The sequence below is a fragment of the Sebastes umbrosus genome, chromosome 12 (genome assembly GCF_015220745.1).
Source record: "Sebastes umbrosus isolate fSebUmb1 chromosome 12, fSebUmb1.pri, whole genome shotgun sequence".
Taxonomy (NCBI): Eukaryota; Metazoa; Chordata; class Actinopteri; order Perciformes; family Sebastidae; genus Sebastes; species Sebastes umbrosus.
In genome coordinates, this window is record NC_051280.1 from 25,842,673 (window position 1) to 25,851,178 (window position 8,506).

General features: G+C 40.7%; 1 long non-coding RNA gene across 2 annotated transcripts in view; it reads right to left on the reverse strand.

Moving 5' to 3' along the window:
- LOC119498544 overlaps window positions 1-8,279 on the reverse strand; it is a 192,966-nt gene extending 184,687 nt beyond the window's left edge. For both annotated transcript variants that reach the window (XR_005209127.1, XR_005209126.1), the window contains exon 1: window positions 8,080-8,279. This is a non-coding gene — a long non-coding RNA (uncharacterized LOC119498544). The remainder of the gene's footprint in view (window positions 1-8,079) is intronic.
- Between the last annotated feature and the right edge of the window lie 227 nt (window positions 8,280-8,506).

Sequence of the window (8,506 nt, forward strand, 5' to 3'; positions counted from 1 at the left end):
ACCAATACAGACTACCGCCGCCTGCTGGTGTGGAGAGTTATTTCAGCTCACGCAGGCGCAGAACGTACGTGCTAACTGGCCGTCAGCTGTAGTCTTTGCGGTGTGTTCAAAATGCAACTTGTCGGCCAAGATGAAGAAGACTGGAGGCGTTTTAAGATAGGACGAATTGTCGCATAAACTATTTGATTTTTTATAATTAACGACTATTCGAAAAATTGAAAATCATAACCCATCCCTACTATGCAGCATATAGCCAAAGTAATTGACTGAGTCGGAAGCTGCAAGCACAGTGTCACCAACAGCAACACTAAAACCTGGGAACCTTTTCAATGTTATCTTTGACCCAAACAGTATGGATTCCCTTTTTCCTAAATGGAGTGACAGCTTGTTATCTGTCATCCACCTGCTGACATTAAGAAGTTCAGCACTCAGTGTACTTTCAACTATGCTTTTATCACCGGGTGACCTTCTTCTCTGAGATGGACACATCCAACAAAACACAGAACAGGAAGCGGAGGGGACGCCACGGGAACAGACCGGAAAGTTGATGAGCAGCCTTCACAACTGACAGGGACTGTTTGTAGAAGCAGACACGTGCACATACTGTTAATAATGGATATGCTAGCGGATATATCTGCAAACCATCACACACAAACACAAACTCTTCTACAGCCCCTCATCCCATTCATTTTTCCACTTCACCGTTCACCAAAAAAAAAAGAAAATCGAAGGAAGACATGGCTTGAGAGAATTAGACAGTTGGGAAATCAATGTTCTGTCCCTGAAGTCCTGAGAAAAGAAGGGGCCATGGCTGTAGCAAGTGGGTGAAAGAGAGGGCTTGTCATTTTTTAGATGTTTAATTAATTTCCCAGGTCCCTGAGGCTGAAGGCTGCGGGATTTAGAGGAAGGGCAGTAGTGAGGGAGGGAGGGAATGAAGGAAGGTGAACAAAAGCCCTGGTGAGGTTTGTAAAATGCTTCCCATCTACTTTAGATGTACCAAACTTCTGCAGGGCATGGGTGTGTTAGAGCCGCATACAATGTTCCGCACATTTCAATAAAATAAAATGTTCTCTTCCTTGTTGGAAAAAGTCAACTTAAAAAGTAAAAGTAGTTTGTTTTCAATGGAATGAAATACCAATTTAATTCACAATGTTTTGATATCAGCTTTTTAGGTAAGCTTAAAACAATTGCAAGCTCAAATGTTTAACTAAGATTACACCTACTGTTCACTATCCACCAGCTGTTTACTCTTGACTCTTAACTTACAGAACACTTGACATGTATATAGACCTTTTATTTTATTTCTCATTTTATTGCTGGTCATTAGTGCTTTTTATATAATATTCATATATATACACACCAATTTTATCACCACTTGTGTACATGGCAGTTCTATTTCTTGCCTTTATTTTTCCAGCTTTATTATCCTTGTCCCTAGCTGTTATTTTCAAATTCCTTGTATCTATTTACTCTGCAAATAAAGCTGAAAGACTTTTTTAAGGCCACTCAGAATGAAATTTAAGACCAACTTTACAATGACTAAAATTGAAGTAAAACACAACATCAATTACTAGAGGTGGGAATGTGCAGAGGCCCCATAACACGATATTATCACAATACGTGTTATGGTTTAGTTAATTCTATTTTATGTATATATTATATATCCTGCTTTTTCCCCACAAAGATCATAAAACCTTAATCTTTAGTGAATATGAAATATGGGGTTCATATAAAACACAGTACCTTGTATCTATCCGACTCTTACCCCTTCACTTGATGTGCCTGATTTAAGTACAAGGACTTGCAATTAATGATCAACCAATACTTTCACATATCATTGTGTCTCACATAATGACATAAGTGAAGCTCCAGTCCACTAATTCTTTTTGATTAGACATTGAAAGCAAGTGTGCTAATTGATTATGTAGCGTTCTGAAGGAAACACCTAAAATACAGCCACACTGTGTGGATGCGGATCAATAAGCAATCTACATATAGATGAAGGTATAGCAATAAACATGGCCATTTTTCTCTCCCTTCCACATTGCTGTACATCAATTCCCCTCACAAGTACCCGTCATTCCCAAAGATGGGACGGGACCCACAGCTTCATGGAGTCCTCCCTTGTTCTCCTCCGGGAGGCTGAGTGACTGGTATTGTGAGTGTTATGAATGGACTGAGAAATTGGAAGTAAATAAAAGCTGTGTGCATGCCGTACCTCTGCTCGGTAACCCTGCGGAGCGGAGGGTGGATGCCCGCGGAGCTGAAATATGGAGCTGTCAAGGAGAGGCACAAAGCAGCAGAGAGAGGACACTGTGACCCAGCCGGGGAGTGTGGCGGAGACGTGGCTGAATTGGTTGTAGACTGCCTTATGCCTAATTTATCTGTTCTTCTATCCCACTCTGAATTAAACCGTACAGCTTGATCACTTTCTGGAACAAACAAGCCACCATGACTGAACAAATAAAGATAGGAATGCCACTCCGTCAACAGGAGACCCAAGAAAAGGATGTCCACACTTTTTAATTGAGAAGTGAACTCTGGGAAGTGAAGTGCCAAACAACTGACTGCACCCCACCCCCCCTTCCCTTCAACGAGTAGTGAAGTTAACATAATAAGCTCAGCTGTGCTCCTCCTATACCAAATACACCTGAAACTGAACCTGTCAATTATGCACTGACTATATGTCCTCACATTCAACTTTCTCCTGTTCCCAAACTTCACTGTGAGCCGGCACTCTCACAAAAAATAATATTTGGGAAGAGGTAATGAGATTTGCCTTCTTGAACTACTACACTTGAGTTGTCCTTATAAACTATTCTGAAGAATGACGTGGTATTATTGTATAGTGGCCCCTGAAGACAAAATGCATACTAAAGGCGGTGCAGTTTGTTTGTGATGTGAAAGCAACCGCAGAAATTTATGAGAGCAGATATGTGATTTTGGCAGGATTCCAAAAGCTAAACTACGAATAAATCCACATGCTGGTCGTGAAATATGTTCAGTAAATTATCTTAAAAATGATCTGTATAAGGCCATGTATATATTTATGCAAATCAACACATAGCAGGTGAGCAGCCAACACCTTCACTTAGCTGATTACACACCAGACAAAGGATGTTTTGTATGGGTTTTGCTTCTGTAAAGGCATTTTGAAGCACCAAACAGATCGAAAGCAGCATTAGTGGTTGTTACGACAATTATCATAAACACTCCCCATGTTACCTTTAATGATAGTGTCGGGACTCGCTTCACACATAAATAAAAAAAAAGCCCATTTTCAAGTTGGCACGCTCTGAGCCGATTTTCGAACATAAGCCAGTGCTGGTGATTTTGAATGGATGCTGAGAGGAGCAGCTTCACTGTGTTTAATTCATCTCCTAATCACAGTAATGGTCTAATCAATGTATCGAACCACTGGAATCAGGTAATGACACAGTCCTCTCCAGTGCAACCAGCACAGGGATTAATCAACACTGAGGCAATGATTTGCACGGGTGTGTGTGTATGTGTCTGTGTGTGTGAGTGGTGAAACTGCCTAACAACGTGATATAGTGGGAATATCCATATGCTTCTTCACTGCCTACTCGCAAACGCCTGTTTGCAGGTTGAATAATTATTCTTGTGAAAAATTGCAGAGGACGTTGACATTCAGAAATCTGAATTAGAGGAGGCGAGACTTATGGAGCAGGAGGAGTTATCAGCAGTGCTGAATGGCCAATAATGAAATGAAAGCGTAACCGCTGTTTGTGTGCATTTGAGCGTCTGTGGAGGAGTAAAGTACATGATTGTGTCAGCTACGTGAATATGTGTAATAATGCCTGCATGCGTGAGTGTGTGTGTGTGTGTGTGTGTGTGTGTGTGAGGAGTAGGTGGCTGAGGGGCACGTTGTGGCCAGGCGATAACAGCGATGAATGGCCCCGCCAAGTATCTAATGAAGCATTAGTGACAGACTGAGGGAGGACACTCTTCGCCTCCTCTGCAGCCGATGCACTCGTTCCCATTTTTCATCCGGCGTGCGGAGGGACCGGACTGAAGATAAAGGGATAAAGCAGAGGTGTGGAGAGCGGCGTGGAGGAGACACTTTTGACGAGCTCTTGCTCGGCGGAGTGTCAGCTCAGCGAAAGCGTGAAAAGGCGGGCGAAAATTTTGGCATCTCATTTATTACGTTCGTTAGCGAGGAGCGTTCGCTGAATATGCAAAATCCAGGATGTCTCTGTATATATCAGGAGTGACATTATTGGGCGTCGTCACCTGCACATAAGAATGGAGGTTATTGAAAAAAAAGCATGTGAGGATGTCACCAACTGGTTCAGCAGTAATGAAACACGGGAGATAGGTACAGATAGGTACAGTATGAGTGGGGAAGTGGGAGGGGAGCGCTGAGTTTCTCCATTCATTCTCCTCCTCCTCCTCCTCCTCCTCCTCCTCCTTCTCCTCCTCCTCCTCCATCAAATCAAACAATGGTAGGACTGGGGTCTCACCTGCCCCTGTAATCTATCGGGAAGGTATGATGCAACTGCCAGTATCCAGAGCATCCTAACCTTAGAATAACTATGTGGTATGTAGGGCTGCACAATTTTTCAAATATTAATCGTGATCACGATTTTGGCTTCCCACAACTAATTGAATATGATTGCTTGCGATATTGACATTTAAAATGCGCGTTCTGCTGACAGAAAACTGTGCAGCATATCAAATCAATCGCTTCCTAAACTAACAGCCAGCCACCAGCCGGTGATTGAGATGTTTTGGTTTCACTTTTGGGTATTGATATTATCTATAAAACCAATGTGTTTATGATTTAAATGAGAGCATAGAATTGTTTATCTAGCTCTAAATGTTGCTAATTTTGCTCTCAAAGTGCACCAGATTGAAGCATTTAACTTTAATATGAATATTCCTGTATTTTTTCATATTGTATACTGTATATAGCAAATAAAAAAAACATTTCCAACATTGTGCAGCCTTAAATGTACATTAGCAAGAATGTAGCACAGCAAGGAAGTGAAAACAGTGCTCTGTTTATTTTAATATGAAAGTGCAATAAAAATGTTAAAATCTAAAATGCTAAAATCAATGAATAATCGTGATATCAATATTGATCAAAAATAATCGTGATTATCATTTTGGCCATAATCGTGCAGCCCTAATGGTATGGCAGCATCTCAGCAGGATATAACTTCTGGACAAACTGCATCAAAGATATTAGGCTAAGAGTGATCATCCCTCGCTGAAATTTGCACCATTAGGCTACAGAAAATGTCAAAGTAGTTACTGTCATGTCATGTAATGTCATGACAGTAACTACTTTACAATGGTCTTTTAACTTCCTGACTTAGTTTAAAGGTCCAGTGTGTAGGATCTGGTGGTGGGGTGAGGTGAGGAGATTGCAACCAATTGAAGCCTCTCTCGTGCCGAACGTGTTGAAGAGCTACAGTGGCCGATGCGTAAACGTGAGTGGCCCTTTCAAGAGCCATTTGGAGTATAGCCAGTGCGTCGAGTGTGTGTGTGTGTGTGTGTGTGTGTACGTGGGAAGTGAGTGGTGAAGTAAGAGAGAGAGACAGCGGCGGTGATGGGAGCGAGTAACGTTATCGCTTCCGGCCCAAGCAGGAAAGTTAACAATAAATCCTAAATGGTACACACTGGTCCTTTAAAACACTGAAAAGTATTAGAACTCCGACAGCCATGATCTGCAACAGCACTTACCCCAAAGGCTGTTCACATCCCCTTAACACTAAACCACCAATGTGCTTTTATTATTCTTGTCCATAAGACTCTGTAATAAATATGTGATGTCCTCAGGTGTGTGTTTTGTTTTATGTGACTTCAAAGCAAATTCCTGTCATCTCTACTGACATGGCAATGAAGTATTACATCTTTAATCTTGCAATCTAGTGTTGAAGTACAGGAAATCAAAGAAGCCCAATGCGAAAGTACTACAGATAAGATATCATTCACTTCTCCAGCTCTTTTACCTAGTTGCTTCCTGTAGCTGGGTCTTGCATAAAGTCTAAAAAACACTTTTGTGAAGGGTTTTTAAGTAAAAATGCAGTTCTTCAAACATAATTTCAGCAGTTAAGTGATTCTTTTCCATAATGCTCTCAGCTTGTTGTTGACGCTACAAAGGTGTTATATGGTAGCCTTTTTGCAAACCAATTTTTGCACCCTAACAATTTGTGTCTTCACAAGTGCAGTTGTATTCCCCTAATGACCAAAACGTACATTGAAACAAGAATTACCACGGTTGTATGCCTCCGCCGACTTATCAAGTTGCAGGTTACAACCATGTCTGTCCAAAATGTCATCACTTCATAATTTTATCCTCGTAGACATTCATGCGAAATTGTCATAATTAGCATGTGAATTCTTGGGTTATGGCTAAAAAAGTGTTTTGTGAGGTCACAGTGACCTTGACCTTTGACCACCAAAATCTAAGTGGACGTTTGTGAGAGAAATTTGCTCAAGGCGTTCTCTCAAGTGACAGCATGTTTATTTATATTGCAAATTCTATACTCCATTACTATATATACTCCACCACTGACAGGCAGTTACTGTTTACCGTGATGACGCTGCCACCTTGTGGTTTCCCGGCACCGCCCTTGCGATACGCGCTTACATGAGCAAGTTGCAGTATTTTTTTCATCATGTTATACAGCCTCCAAAATAATATCAATGTTTAAAAAAAATTCTGTTGTTCCCCTTTAAACTACGTCCCCACATCACTTTTCCTGAGCGTTTAATATTGACGTGGATGGGTTTACATTGTAGTTAATGGAAAGCCCGGTGTGCCTCACACCGGCGCTAAAGGGTGCCGGTATTGAACACCGATGGCCGTGACAAAGCGTCGGTATTTGACGCCCTGGGAATGAGAACGGGCTGGCAGGGCAGTATCAGAGTGCTACTTTATTATTGACATATTTGCATTTGTTTCATCTTTTGGTGCTGAGACCAAACAGTGGAGGTCGCCAGTGACGTGGGAAAAATTCTGATGAAACCAATTAAGACATATTTCAAAAAATCTAGGGCACAAAGTGTGACAAACATCGCTGCTGGTATGGCTTCACAAGCAAGAAGTAAAGCCAGATATAATTTGTCTTTTTAAACTGCATAATGTCTCTGAATAAAACATACTGCATTACTTATTAAAAGTACTGTAGCCTAATGACAGATTAATGGCAGTATATATGGAACCGCACGAAATCCATTACAGCTGACTTTTTCTCATTCACATCAGAATGTATCACTGCATTTATCAAATACATGACATCCCTCATCTATAGCTTACATAAATATCCTTCTTATAGTATTATGCACTTAGTTGCAACGCTCCCATTCATTATACAGAGTATCTCATGTCCAAGAGGCAACAACAAGACCTTTAGTGAAGGCCATAAACCAGGGGTCAGCAACCTTTACTATCAAAAGAGCCATTTCAGGCCAAAAAATATTTTAAGGATAAAGTCAGAATATTACGAGAAAAAATTCCTAACTTTATGGGGAAAGAAATCGTAATATTATGAGAATAAAGTCATAATATTACGAGAAAAAAGTCATTACTTTAAGTGAAAAAAAGTCGTAATATTACGAGAATAAAGACATAAGTTTACGAGAAAAAAGTCATTATATTACGAGAATAAAGTCATAACTTTAAGATAAAAAAAGTCTTAATATTACGAGAATAAAGTCAGAAGTTTACGAGAAAAAAAAGAAAATAACACGTAAAATTACTTAGACTTTATTCTCATAATACGACTTTTTTTCTCGTAAACCTATGACTTTATTTCTCTTTATTCTAAAAATCTCAGATTTATTTTTGTTCCTCAATGTGGCCCTAATACTCCGTCCTACCATAGACCTACAACAATGTGGCTCCAGAGCTGCAGGTTGCAGACCCCTGGTATAAACCAACAAACATGGCAGCAAGTTATTAAGAGTGTGAATATTACACCAACAGCTTAATGCAGCCAAAGAAGGAATATAAGAGCAATTTATCACAACAACAGCTGATCACACACATAGCCATGGCAGGCCACAAAGCGAGCAGAGAGAAGAAGGTGTGTTTGAGTCACCACTTACGGGTTTCTGAAGAGGGAGACACATAGATGGAGATGTAGACAACCCTAATTAGTTGCTAAAGGACGTTAGCTGATAACACCAGCAACACTAGTAAACTTAACTAGCTAACTAACTCTCCTGGTTGCTAACGTTACAGGTCTGTTGCCTGGCGACCCCCTCCCATCACACCTGACTGATTGAGAGTCGTTACAGCAGCATGACGTAGACACACGTGATTGGTTCAAACTTACTTGTTTGTTAGTTGAAGGCTAATTTCATTGGCTCCCCTTGGGCACACGTCACGATGGCTTCTTCCGCAAAGTGCAATACTCCGTTTCACCACACAAACTGAATGACATTCATTGGTATCCAGGGGGGCGCTGTTTTACCAACAATGTAGAGTAGGAACCTAATGAAAAATGGGGAAGTTATGGTCATGGAAATGCAA